The sequence below is a fragment of the Malaya genurostris genome, chromosome 3, assembly GCF_030247185.1.
Source record: "Malaya genurostris strain Urasoe2022 chromosome 3, Malgen_1.1, whole genome shotgun sequence".
Taxonomy (NCBI): Eukaryota; Metazoa; Arthropoda; class Insecta; order Diptera; family Culicidae; genus Malaya; species Malaya genurostris.
Window position 1 is genome coordinate 223,430,953 of NC_080572.1, and position 15,783 is coordinate 223,446,735.

At 35.1% G+C, this 15,783-nt stretch overlaps 1 protein-coding gene across 5 annotated transcripts in view; it reads left to right on the forward strand.

Annotated features, from left to right (window-relative positions):
- Window positions 1-15,783, forward strand: part of LOC131439177 (uncharacterized) — a 169,087-nt gene that overhangs the window by 91,691 nt on the left and 61,613 nt on the right. The window lies entirely within an intron of this gene.

Consider the following 15,783-nt stretch of genomic DNA (forward strand, 5'->3'; position numbering starts at 1 on the left):
AGCTGATGATAACGTTCCTTTCGCTACCACTTAGCCACCAAATAATGATTTCCTACATGAACACCAAATAAGTCGATTATGGTCACGAACGTGTAGTTCTTGCAAGCTGGTAGAGAAACTACGGGTAAAACGAATCCTTCAAGGTTTGACGTACATTTTCTTATGTCAGCAAAGACCTTTTTATACCCGTATTACTCTAAACACTTACTCATACTCATGTTTTAAACTATTATGGTGGAATTTCGAATTAATGTTTTAAAAGTTACCGTTTTGATTTAGCTCCCGAAATGAAATATTTTGTGTTGTCAGTGTATCATGTATCTTTTCAAAAATTGATGCTTTAAATTATTTGGTAAATATTAAATCCGATTTCAAGAAACCTGTTTTGACAACAATGTATTCTCAGAAAAAAAACTTATGCATGACATATTTTCTTGAGTGAGACATTTGAGTCTATTTCGCTGTTAGATTCAGATAAATGAGTTGTGAATGATTATTTATATGCTTTTGGATGAAAATTTAAGCTCCGTTTATGTGCATATATAGGGACGACTTTTAATTATAATTGATAATTTGGTGGATGTTTGGAACGTTAAAAATTTTAGTTAATAATAAAATGTCTGTTGAACAAATGCAGAGTTCATTTGTTTTCATTATCCAATCGTTCTTGCAAGTGAATACTAATTCAGCCCTTCACTAGTGAATATTCTTCTCCAAACAAATATCTTTAAAGTATGATATTTTCATTAAATGTCACATTGTTTAAAAAAATACATGTAAAACACGAAATCTGAATGCGTAGAGACCATACTTTTCGTTGTTTTTGGCAGATATTTTAAACACTCCCTCCAAAACTGTTCAACACGAGTATTTAAAAGTTGGAATTATAACTATGTTACTGCAATGACGTTTGAAACCACATATTTATAAATATTCAAGAGTGTTTGTCCGAAGTATAGCTACCCTTCTGCATCTAGTAGCTAAGCATTGTGTAGCTACTCGACTATCGATCAGGACCCATTGAGGTTGTAAGATGACCTTATAAAGTCTACCACCGGAAACAGATCTACTTGGGAAGGGAAAGATTGTTAGTGTGAAGCATAGTGGTAGGAACTAATGAACATTCAACATTCTCACATGCATGTTTTAATTACACACTTAAAAACGTGATTAATCCACCTAGCAGTGAGATGATACCTTTTTTTATCAATACGCATGTGTTTTTTGCATGGATATTCTTAGGTGTTTTAGTTCTCATGACATTATTTTAATTATCGTCGTTTTAAACGGCAAATTGAGATTTTAATCACTCATTACCCTGTAATGCCGAAACTGCAAAACATATCGAATTTCAATCTTAGCGTGTGACAATCGATTGAACATTCCATGAGATGTCGAAGTAAGTTCCACTTTAGAGTTTTTCGTCATTATTTATGGTACTTCCAGAGCCGGTATTCAGGAATTAGCATAGCCCAAAATGATTCGAATGGCCATAAATTATTACGCTAAACAATTTACATGAAATTTATAAACTCATCATCTGTAATTCCAGAATCGGATAAAATTCACCAATTTTGTATGGGACCTTAAGTCCTGTAATATTTGTTTTTGAAGTTCGATTTGGTCTTTTTTGAGAAAATGATTGAGCTTTGAGAATCGATTCGATACTGGAACCGGAATTCTAAAATCGGTGTAGCCGAAATCAGTTAAATTCACCTGAGCAGTGTGTAGACATCTTTGAGAAATTGTAGTGCGAATTAAAATTTGGGGGTACATTCAGGATCCAAAAACGAATACCGTTCAAACTGAAATAAATTTATTTGGTAATCGACTATCCAAATCTGCAAACCCGATAAACCTGATTAATATATGTGAAATGGACATTTTTATACTAATCACCCTGCATTTTCTAAACCAGAAGTCGGATCTGACTAAAAAGTAAGAGGTTTTATAGGATTTTAAGACCTCTCATTTGAATCATAGATGATTCTTAGATTTCATTTGAATCTTAGATCGGTTCAGCCATCTACGAGAAAAATTAATTGCATTATTTTAATTTCGTTTCACATGTCATCCTGTGGTTCCGCAATCAGAAGTCGGATCCAAACGTAATTCAGGAACCTTGTTTGGAAGTATACGACTTTTCATATGAATCTGAGTTTGTAGAAAACGGTTTAACCATCTCCGAGAAAATTGAGTGAAATTATTTGTCACACATGCATTTGCTGATCTCGACGAACTGAGTCGTATGGTATATGGAAGTCATGTTCTTCCAGCATTTATTGCTGTAAATAGTTTAAATCAATATAATTATGGAATTACTTCCAACTCGATAATGCTGGTATCATCTGGTTTACATATGGCATATTCGAAAGATTATGTTGCCAAAAATGAACCGTGCTAAAATTGATCCGAGGCAAATTGTCATAAAAAAGGATGCTGTACACAGTCTTTTTGGTACTTAGAAACAATTATATGTAACAGTATAAAAAATCGTGTTGCATGTTGCTCCCAAGCATTGCTTTTTCATACAGCGCTCAAAATTCCTTCTACTGGAATGAGGCTTACACAAAAATATCGATATCTCCGTTAAAAATGGACGGATTTTAACAATCTATGGCTTGTTGGATAGGTATTACCGAGCGAAATCTAAGTCTGGAAACATATTCTGTTTTCAAGGTCAAATGTGACAGATACTGTCAAAAAACTGAAAATTTTGACATAAAACTTCGTATAACTCAAAAAGTGAACATCCGATCTCAAAACCATTCAATAGCGTTCTGGGTGACGGGGAGACCTTTCATTTGCGACTAGTTTGATCAAAATCGGTAAAGCCATCTCTGAGATCTCGACCTCTTAGTTGACAACACACATACAGACACACACACATACACACACACACACACACAGACATTTGCTCAGTTCGTCGAGCTGAATCGATTGGTATATGACATTCGGCCCTCCGGGCCTCGGAAAATTTTTCGAAAGTTTGAGCGAATTCTATACCTATTTTTTATATATATAAAAAGAGGTAAAAACCCTGTGATTTTACATCTTATTAGATGCACATAAATGGAGCATCGCAGCTCACGCAAATTTACGTGGAAGAACATTTAATATTGTGTTTAGAACTCCATACATGAAATTCATTGAAATAAAAAAAAGAACACTGAGAGCAACCGTCGCGACTTGAACCGAGAATCATTGGATCGCAAGTACGTCTGTTAATTGACCGAGCCACAGAAGCATACATCTGCTTGGCTGGTAAAAGGTGCATTTCAATTCATACAGTCGCACCTGATAGCAGAACGCAAGTTACAGTCGAAACCAGTAAAATTCAAGCTCATCTAACATTAAGTCATAACAAATGAGATTTTCCGACATTTGACAAACTAGGTCTTCATGAATTACATCGTATGAGCGATTAAGTCACCTGTAAAATTCAATTTTTTTTTGGTGTGTACATTATCATTGTTATGATAATTTCTCTGAGTAGCCAGCTACCGAGGAGGCTTTGAAATTTCACTTTCACTCGTCTTCACTTTTTGGTGAGAATGTGACATACGAAACGTTTAATTTACAAAAATCGAATCCCTATAGATAATATTCACGCACTATATGTCGTTAGGGGCTGTTCATAAAAGACGTCACGCTTTTTTGACGATTTTTGACTCCCCATCCACCCTTTGTCACAAATTGTCACAGAAGCAAAGACCCCCCCCCCCCCCCCCCCCCCCCCCTATGCCACATGTCACGAATTCAAAATAAATAAAATTCATCTCAATACATTCTCAATATGTATGAAAAACATTACAAATATGAAGGAAAAATCGATTTATTACATGCTGTCATTAGATTAAAAAATATCCCTAAAACTACAAAATCATCGGAATTATTTTATTAATATCAATTATATAAATCAACAAAAGTATTTGGTTGGAATTGATGAAACATTTAAATCATCTGTTTTATTCCTCCTAGGAGTACACAGATATGTTATTGTTTTAGGTAAAGAATAATATTTCCTTAGTGTAGCATACAGGGCTGAGAAAATAAAGACCAAAACCTCATCAAAACGAGATCATTGCCGAAGAATCTTTTCAAGATCAGTTGATCAGTGAATTTTAAATCACATCGATCAATATCGGTACTGATCTTCCGTCACACAATGGGTAGTGGTTTTGAGCTAAAATGCTTCTTGATTTATATAAGTTCAATCATTGGATGATTCGATAAGCTTTGATGATGGTGGAGGAAAATCACATATGATCAAGATAAGACATGACATGATCTACGTCTGAAATCGTTGATCTCCCGCCCTTTTTCAAATGGAGTACAATTGAATAAACTGCATCAGAAATACAGATAAGAGAAATTCTTATGATATACTATTATCAGTGCTAGAAAATCAAATCACTGAAAAAATTTTCAGTGCATAACTTAAGTTAAACCGTTTGAAGGCATCTTTTTCTTTTTTACTAATATTAGGCAAAATTAATTAATTTCGCTAATTTACTCGCTCCTTCGTGCACTTTTGCTGATCACAACAGAAATGATTTCCTGTATCACTCATTTCCGAATTTACAAGAAGAAGCTTTTACATTAACAAATACACGTTGTCCTATAGAATGTAAACGTTTATTGTGGAGATTTTTTCAGGAAATAGGGCAAAGCAGTAATATAATTAGGTACTTCAAAAATGCGCTCATTGAAAATATTGGACGTCACATTTCAAAAACCTACAGAATCATTGCATGGCTAGTAGTACGATCCTACGGCTCGAACATACGACAACTGGCTTATAAGAGCGGCGTCCTATGCATCGAGCCACCAACCCGGGCTGAATAATGCATAATTTATTATGTTCAATTATCTCTATCAAGATAATTAAACATTATACATTATACGATTACAAACGTATATGACAGGAAATTGCGACTAGAGACGTGGACGAATTAAGCTCATCACCATCGTTTTATATTTAACAATTAAGGTGAAAGGTAGCGTCATATAATGCGCGCAAAATTTCATCCGCTTCAGTTGAACGAACCGTTGCACAAAGCATACCAAGAAAAACGGACACATAGAAACAAGAACTTTTTTCAATGATTGAGCGTAGTGGGTTTACCTCTCGTTATATTGGCTTGTAAAAAAGACTGGACGTAATGGATTGTTGAATCCTTCACACTTTGAATATATGCTAATTCAATCGTTATTGTTAGTGATGACTCTTACACTAGAGCTATAAATCATGAGTAATTATGAATGACTAACATGAGGTTATATGTATATGTATATGTATTGAATAACTTTCTAGCCATGTATATGCCTGAGCTTAGTAGCAAGCATGGATTCTTCTTCAAAAGAACGATTGAAGACAAGAGAACATTCAAGTATTTTTGATATATTTGCAGTAGTTCACCAGGCCCTTCCCGCCAATGAGATAGAATTTACGTAAAAGTATTTAATTGACTCGCATGAGTTCATCTTACCATGCAGTTAAAATTATTTAGTTAATCTTTTCTCACGCACATATTTGGGGCACGAAATTAAATATAAAGTTATTTCGTAGTTCATTATTTTTCAATAGATTTTGAAAGAAAAATCAAGCGTTGATTCATTGTATTCATAATAATTGAAAAACCAATGAATTCCAATAAGTTTTCCATACTGACTGGCTCAAAGCTGACTCTCAATTTTCATCACATTGTTTGTATCACAGGTTAATGAACGATAATACTTGGCTTGTATTCATTTCATTCAGTAGCTTGTCAATGATAAAGTTATAGTTTTGCTATAAAAATTGCTACAATGTAAAATAATACCTGTTATACGATATTACACAGCCAAGCTTTATTGCTTCAGCAACATCAATGCATTGAACTAAACAGAATTGGACATTATTAGCATTATAAATGACAGTTACTTAGAAAATAAACGATTTCTTACAATACCCATTTTATTGTATTCAACTCGTTTTTATTTCAACACAAAACCCAATGCTGCATAAATTCGCATCATTATTTTATATGTAATTTTTGCTCACGATATAATGCCACCGTGCCCACCGTGCACTTCTCACACCACCTCAATACGAAACAGCAGTGCGCAAGCAATGAAAAAAGGCGGAAAAGTTTATGTAAACTTTTTCAAATTTCGGTTATTTTAGCTAATTTTTTAAAATTTTGAGTTGCATTTTCAGATTCTTTGTGAAATTCTGCTACAAACACTACTTTTCAGTTCTAAAATCATCCCCGTGGAACGTAACAGTAACTTAGTTATGATAAATTTAATTTCGAAAACTTAAGTGTTTTTGGTTTTTCGAAAATCGGTCTAGTTTTTGAATAATTGATCAAAAACGCGATTTTCGCATTCCGCTACATTTCACCTTAAGAACGTGATTAATCTAAAACAGATTATTAATTCCACTTTATTTGGAATTACGTTAGTCGCCATCAACTCCGCATAGCTTTTCCTAAGTAGTCAACATAGCACAACTCCCGTTTTTGGTTTTTGCCTTTTTCATATAGAAAAGCTATACAATCACTGTGAAAACGGACTTTTGAACTGAGGTCCGGAGGGACGAAAGTCATATATCACTCGACTCAGCTCGACGAACTGAGCAAATGTGTGTGTGTGTGACAAATTGAATTTCACAAACTTAGAGTTGATTCTCACAAACTTAGATTCTTATGGTCCAATACAAAATTCCTGAATTACATTTGGATCCGACTTCCGGTGCTGAAGTCACAGGGTGATATGCACCAAAATGTGAAAATAATGTCACTCACTTTTCTCGGAGATGGCTGAACCAATTTTCAATACCTTAGATTCTACTGAAAAGTCTCAAGATACCGTAAGATTGTTCCAATTTTCATTCAGATCAAACCCCTGGTTCCGGAGACAGGGTGCTTAGTGTAAAAATGTCAATTTCAAGAATATTTTTTTCATAAGCCGCCTCTTTATATTGGCTAGTGAAGTTCTCTAGTTTGCAGACAATGAGAGTCTGTAAGCTAATAAAGCTGTCGCATTACTGATTTGCTGAATTTTATCCAAGTCCGACTATCGGTACATTTCTTTACAAAATTCAAATCCTCATAGACAATCGTAAAAAAAATTAGGTCATATTAGTGTATGGTTGAATGAACCGAATGCCACTATTCCGATATCCAGCTTTCGGTTTCGGAAGTGCCGACAATAGTAATCAAATGTGATAAAATGGAACTCACTCCACTTTCTCCCATATGATTGAATAGATTTTCACTAACTTAAATTCAAATGTAGTATATTAATGTAGTAGAGTTATGCAATAGAAATCTTCAAAACTCTTCTTTAAATTTTTTAAAATTGTAGTATTTCGGGGAATTTCTACTGTAATATATAGAAGAAAATGAATAATATGAGAAAGACAGCATTAGGTGTATTAAAACAGGTGTTTTTCACGAATGTTTTCATTCGTCGATGATTTTTTTTATTTCTATCCCTTAGCTAGAACATACAACCTTTCTCTTTTCGCGGCGATATTCTACCGACTAAATTACTCTAGTATATGTGCGGACATTCGACATTTCAGAAAGCAGGCCGATTTAATATAGCTGAACGCGTGCATTATACTTTGTACGCGCCCGTGTAAGTTCATACTGTATCACTACTGGCTGATTTCATTTCACATCGCCCACTCAGACTATAACACACAAAACCAACTCCGTTTTATCACACTTGTTCTGTCTTTCGTCGAGTAGAAAAGTTTGAGAGTTTTGATTTTGTTTTCTGTCTCATATCCTAGGTAGATAAGCCGTAACTGACACCTTGTTACTTGTTCGCCTGAAAAATACGTCAGAGTTAATTTTTCTATGGATATGAATCTAATTTGAAAAATCGATGCTAAAATTTGTTGATTGATTTGATTTATCGGTGTTGTTACATCAATTTAGAAAAACAATCTTATTCCCATTTCCTATTTCGTTTTCGCTATATCGTTTTTCCTATGTCCTATGTCCTATGTCCTATGTCCTATGTCATATGTCCTATGTCCTATGTCCTATGTCCTATGTCCTATGTCCTTTGTAAAAACACGATTTTCGCTACATGACATCGAAAATATGATCAGCATTTTATGATGAAATGTTCAGTCGTATGACATAACCTCAAATAGTTCAGAATTTAGGTTTTCAAAAATGTATGATATCAACGAGTCTGAAAGAGAAAAACTCATAATGCGAGTTTGCCTTTCTCGTACCCGCGAGGACGGTTTCGAGATAGTAAGCGATATTTCATTTCTATGTTTCCTTGTCCAGCGCAGTTGACTGAGCTGAAAGTAAAGCAAGTGCATATAAAGTACCTCAATTCGGTTGGTTCAAACTCAGAGCTCAGTACGATAATCCAGAAGATGGAACATTCGGCTGTTCCTGCCAAGTCAGTTTAGTGAACCAAATAAGTGCAAATAAAAATATAATTCAGCGGCTTTGCGTTCGAGAAAAATGCATTATGTGTATTAGTTTAAATGCGTTTTGATGTCTTCCGGATAGGCAAGTGGTGTCGAATATTTTATTGGTTGTAACATCTACATTAAATTAAAGGATTCGTTTCCACGTCAATCCGGTTATGTCTCTGACATTATCGTCCCACTTTTTTTGTCCATGCTTTTCTTCGAATTCATCATATTTCGTACACTCTGTTGGCTAATCTGAGCGACTGTTTTGATCAAGCATCTCTTCATTTCTGTCGCATCGAGAGTCATATTTCTCAACTATGCAAAATTCAAAGCAATTGATATCCTTTTCTAAATAGTTCGATTTCTCGTTTTTTCTGATTTTGACTCCAATTTCTCACTTTTTCTGACTTTACTTCGAAGACTAACTCTGAAATAATGAATTCGACTAATCTGAAAGTACTTCTGACATGTTCATATGTTCGATAAATGGATTGTTTTCAATAAGATCGACCAAAATAACTGTATTCTGTTCTATCCCAAATCATATTTTAAACGGACTAGTACTGTCATTCCCATTGTGTGTGTTTGGATCACTGAAGTATTCTACGTATAATGGACCAATATTGATAGTTCGTGTTGGATCCGCTTCTCAATTGTAGATCAATATTTATCAAAAGACTCAGTTGAAAAAAGAATTGGGGCAAAACGGTATGATAAAATTCGGTCGGTCATTGAACCTATTTTTACTCTACTTTTAAGGGCTTTCTTCGTATTATAAATCGATTTTAATTAACCGTAATCAGCCTTCTTTCGGAATACGAATAATAATGTAACTAATGATGCGATTTATGAAATAAATTGTGGTAAAACGGGTTCAACAGGCTACTGCTGTCACTCCCATTGTGTTTAATTGGATCACAGATGTTTTGTACGTAATATGAACCAGTATTGATAGATCGTATTAGGCTTTTCTACATCAGAAACATTCTAATCACTCTTCTCTGTTTTATATTATATAGTTAAACTTAATTACAATACAATACAAATAGGGATAATCTTGGTGTAAAATGAACATAATAGCGTTTCGTGCGGTCCTTCTAAATACGTTCAATCGTGACACTTTCGAGTCCGCAATTGCACGAGAGTCTTGATTTTGATTAGGAACCAACACCGAACATCGTTTGTCTTGATTTGTATCTGTATAATAGCCGAGGAAATTACACCAATATCCCAAACATGGAATTTCATCCGAGCTTGCATGACACAAGATCAGAGCATACCAATTAAAGCTTCAAATCGTTTTATGGCACTTTTTGTCTTGCTATCTAGCAACAACCTACCTCTAGCATGCTACACGTAGGACTGAAACGTTAGCTATAATTTTGCTTCTATTTATAGATTCGTGTGCTTCCAACAGCTTCGCTTTTGCATCGATTGACCAATCAGAGCGATGCTTTCCCTTTGATATATCGCTTACTTCTTCAAAACCGTCGTCTATGGCAGGGAAACCCGATATGCCGGAGATTTTTAGCAGACAAAATAGGACGCTGCTCGCTACTAATCAAAATTTCAATCATTTATAATTGAAAATACGCGGCTTGATACATTCAAATCGAATCGTAGAAATATTTCCAATCAAATAATGAAATAATATAATAATTGAGACAAAATATACTGAGCTGTGAGTGTTTAAAACCTGACCACATTTCTACGTGTATTTTTCCTTGAGTTTCTAATTTTCACCCCTATATAGAAAAAAGAGATGTGTTTCACATCGAAAAGTGCTTTGTGGTCAGCTGTATCATGCCTCCAAAAATATCGTCTTCGGCTTTTACGTAGTCTTGTTTGTCCACAGCTGCAAATGCCTTGTCAGATCATAAACTCCGAGCATCCAAAGTGTTCATGAAGTATAACTTCCTTGAAACAAAATTAATCTCGACGAAATTTTCAGCACTGAAAGAGAAAACATATCGAAACACATTGCTGCTAAAACATTCCAGATCCAACAACTGGGAACGCTACTGTTAAATAAACAGTGTGTCCAGATATTAAATGATTCATGTCTTATTTGCAAAGCTTGTGTTCTATTTTAATTCTATTACATCATTCTCATCGAAATGGAACAACATTCCAATCGGACACCTAACGTTCCATAAATGGTAAACAGATCACTTCAAATACGGCATCTGCTAGCAAACATAGCCGGCACCACTCAAGGATGCCAACCACAGTCTACCACAGCCCTGCTGGAATAATCTTCCCATAAAAGCACTCGTTCGCCAAGAGTGCAAGATTTTCAAATCATCGATTCGCTCAACTATGTTTGTATGGTGCTCTCCGGTTTCCGTTTAGTCGTTCGAGTCCAACGAACCAAACTGTCACAACATGAAGTCGCAGTACTTGTTGGATAGGAGCGACCTGGACAATACTTTCTCGGGTTTGAAGTAGCACCTGCTAAGTGCTATTAAAAAGCACTCGCTGCCTTCGTCGTCTAATGGTGCTCTCGGAGGCGAGCTGATGCTGTCTGAGATATGCAACAACCGACGACGCGACATACCGAAATCGACTTCCGGAAGTTGGAACAGTACACGTACGGAACCAGAAACGGTACTTCACACGGACAAAACATAACAATTGGTGACGAACCGAGTAATGACTAGGTGGCAATTTCCCTTTGAGGTTTCCCCTTTTGCAGTGCCCCGAACGAAAACGACGAAACATTCGAACAATGGAACCATTTGTGCAAGGGGCCGTTATCAGACGATATAATTTTCAACACGGCAGACGAATCCATTAGGTGGTATAATGCCGGCAGCACGTTTTGAGATTCGGTCGATTTATGCATCAGACACGAAAAACGACATTCAACAGTTGAATACATTTGGGGTGGACGACAGTTTGTAGTAAGCAAGTAGTAACAACTGCGAAAAAGAAACACTCCCAGAATAGTAGCACCCTACAGAAAATATTGTACAGGAAGGAAGAAAGTCGTTTAGCTGCTAAGTTTTTGTTTTTAATTCACTTGGATACAACAGGCATAATCTATGGACTCTCACTAGCTAACTTTGTTTGATAAAATTGTAATTCAAGTGATTTTTAAAAGCCCGAATCTATAGGATTGACTCGTGGTACTTATTTATACAATTGTCGGGTAAACTAATAATAAAACATATGTTTGTGAGTTTGAAATTAATGCTAACCACACTCGATGTGTAATATCCTCACAAACTGTAGCTAATTTAGCAATAATTTAGGCTCATGTTAGAAGTTCAACATTTCATTTAGCCTTTAACGGTTTTCATGTGGACTGGAGCTCTGGTACCGCAATTTTAGATTGACGAGTGGACTCGAATAATATTCGTTACCGATACGATTCAATTATGATCATGGTCAATTTCTCCTACTTTAGATAGATTGAACACATCTGAAAATCTGCAAAATGCCAACCAAAACCTGTTTTAATCTACCTAGTGTTGATGCCTTTCTCATATCAATCATACAATCATATGTATTCTGTAGTATTCTTCGAAATAATATTCTTCGATTCTTGAAAGAATAACCGAAATCGGATTGTTTGGCCGTCTACTAATAATGACCGATTATAGAAGCTTTGATGCCGATTTATAACATTTAAACATTTTTTGTATAATGGCATAAATTTTTTAACACACTTCAACATATACTTCTGGAACCGGAAGTCGGATCTGGATGAAACTCAGGAGTTCCGTATATGACCACAAGACCTTCCATTTGAATTTTTGCAGATTTTCTCATTTTTTTTGCAGATTTTACCACATAATTCCGTAACCGGAGATCGGATCTAAACAATATTCAAGACATCTAAACAATATTCAAGATGCGAAACAAGACAAAGTAAAGATATCGTTCTGTTCGACGAACGATAGAAAGAGGTCGATAAAAAAAATGGTATTGTAATAGTCTGCGCGAGATTTGTGAAAAGAGCTTAGCCAATATGAACATTCATAGGCTCATAAACTTTTTTTTCGAGTTATTTTTCTGAAACGTTTTCACACATATAGCAAAATAGCGTAGTTGATAGAGCATTTCCGTGGTCAGGAGAAGGTTGCAGGTTAAAATTCATTTTCCCATTTTTTAACTGTTTCAATCATCTATCTTTTCTCAAGAGTGTTTGTTGTTGGTATTGTGGGGAAGTAAATAACAGAAAAAGAATGCACGATATTCCGAAGAATTAAGAATTCGGCGAGTTGGGTTTTGGCTTAATGATCCTCTTCCTGTATAATAACTAATTTGGTACGGCGAAACACCTAATTCGATATCAAAATCATTCCTGAATCAGACAAATGCATTCAAAGATCGAAAACTACTTCATTTGTAACAGTAACAAATAACTAACAACTTTCGAAATCACGATTCTATACGACAAATCGGAAACGTTGTGTCGTTCAGCCTGCTGTAGGAAAGAGTCGGCAGCTTCGAGCCATTTTTCACTCGACATTTTTTATAACTGTAAATGGAAGGTATTAAATCTTTCCGTACTTTGGCATTTTAGTATATCTCCTTACCTTCATGGTGATTTTTTTGAAAACAGATACTTTTGTAATTTCATTAAATTGACCTGAATTGATATTATTGATATTTGACCTTTTTTTATTTCAATTATAAAGGTTTTAACCATAAGGTCATTCGCCTCTTACGGCCAGAAAAAACGTTCTGATCCTATGTTCCGGGATTGGGAATCGAACCCAGGCGGGCTTCATGAAAGGCATCGACTTACCCATCACGCTATATCCGTCCTCTCAGACTGAATTTATAATTGTTCAATTGATAAAACTTCGAATAATACAGCTCCATGTAAAGAACAAAAAAGTTATTATGTACAATACAATTCAAATAAGAAATTTTATTCATTTGAAGCGAAATTGATTTCTACATTTGACGCAATACATTCACATAGTTTTTTTTACTGATTCTCTAGGTGTTCAGGACTTCTAACATTTTTTGAGAATGAAACTGCACATTTCAGGGCCGTTACTGATTATTTCCCTGTTTTCTTTATTCATGAGCAGTAGCTCGAGGCTGCCTACTACTCTGTGGCCCGAGGCACCCAATTGTGCATTCTAAGATCTTTATTTCTTGGCAACATTCGAATTATAATGAAATTCATAAAATCATATTCTTACAATAAATAAATTTATTATTTTCTGCCAAACTGAACAAAAATCTACCATTCTGTCAATTTAATGATTAAAAATTCTGAACCAACATTTTTATCTTTTGAAGTAAGGAGTGTATCGAAAATAAGCTATCCAAAAACATTTGTGTTGTACGCATGTATTTGTGATGGTTTTTTATGCTCAGATTACAGCATGCTGTGCGTTTGGCTGTCAGTTTCCGTTTGTTTACTTGTTTGTGCGGTTGAATTTCTGCGTTTTCAAAATGTCGCGTATTGAAAAGGAAGTGAAAAGTAAGGTTCTGGACACATGGCCAAGTGAGAAGGGTACCCGGTCAGATGCATATAACAAAATCATAACACAAGTATATCAACAGTTGATATGTATAACAATTTGTGTTATTTTGAGATATTTAACAAATTAAAACTTATTATAACAATATAATAACAAAATCAGTTATTTTGTTTTATTTTCATTTGCAAGAATAATGATAAAGTTCATTAATTGGAAAAATGAGTTTTTCCGTTACTTCAAATCGAAACATAATGATCAAAATTTCAAAGAACCAAATAAAGAAACCAGATCACTCAATAAACTATTCATTTAATATAAAAAACATTCGAAAATTTTGGATTAGAACGATGCTAAAAGTTGGCTGTAATATTTTTCTGTGTTAAATTTGCTATCTAATTTATTACAACTATTGTTAGAAATTTCTGCTTTCGGACATCTGTAGTTATATCAAATTCACTAAAAATTGTGATACAAACGTTTCAAAATCTGTTACGATTATGTTCCCGCTAGAATCGTTTTTGTTATGATTTTTGTTATTTTAACAGCTTACCAGCCAAAAATATTTCAAAATTTGTTACAAAATATTTCTGAAATAAATTACTCCAGTTGTTATAATTCTGTTATTACCATCTGATCGAGTATTACTATGCGAAAATTGGCGAAGCGGTTTGGAATTCGTCATGCCAGTGTTAAAACCAAAGATAAACTCAAGATTACAATGTCCCATACGATTCATTAAGTAATGTTGGGTCAGTAATCGTTGGTTCAGTAATAATGTAATGTTATTGACCCTCCGTTAATAAGCGTCGACTAATTCCGACAAAATACCATGGAAACAATACAAGTTACGAAGAAAGCAAACATATGTTTACATTCAGCACATAATGATTTCTTGCCTCAACTGACTTTAATGCTTCATGGGATGAGCCAATAACAAACTAAATAAGTTCTAGGCAATGGTTTTAAGTAGTTTTTACTTCCTTATTGTTAGAATCACTATATCTATATCGTTCATACTGTAACTTAATATTTTTCCAAACATAAACAATCATTGTCATAGTCTAGCGATCAGACGCTTGTTGTTTTGCTTCAAAAGACTGAAACTGACGAGCACATCGAGGGGTCCTATTCAAATGATACATAAGAAATTGCAGACTATTCCATCTTGAGTTTATCTTTGTTAAAACCATCATTAATAAGTTTGCGAAACACTATTCTTTGGATGAGCTACCAGGAAGAGGCAGAAAATCCAGTTCTTCCAACCCGAAACTGGACCAAAAGTGGTATCTCTAATCATGAAGAAAAAATCAATGTCAATACGTGATTTGGTCAAAAAAGCAGGAACGAGTTTCGGAATGATCCAGCGTATCAAGAGGCGAAATTACCTGAAGACCTACAAGAAGCAGAAAATCTCGAAACAAAGTGTAGAACAGAAGAAGCGAGCAGTAACAAGGGCCCGGAAATTGTATTCGCGTCTTTTGCAGTGTTCGGATGCATGCGTTTTGATGGACGATGAGACTTATGTAAAGGAGAACTAAAAAACCCTTCAGGTCCACAATACTTTACTGTCGTCGTTGGGGAGGATGTGAGCGATGCGGACAGGTCGATTTAAGTGGAGAAACTCGGACGAAAGGTACTGGTATGGCAAGCAATATCTTCCTGTGGTTTGATGTCAACCATTTTTTACACTACCGGAAATATAAATCCAGAAATTTATCGATCTGAGTGTCCCCAGAAGAGATTGCTGCCTTCATAGAAGAAGCATAGTACACATCCTCTGTTTTGGCGGGATTTAGCGTCGGCTCACTATGCTTGCGGAAAAGGGTATAAATTTCGTTGAGGAAAATATCAATCCTCCAAATTGCCCTCAGCTTCGATCCATCGAACGTTACTGGGCAATCG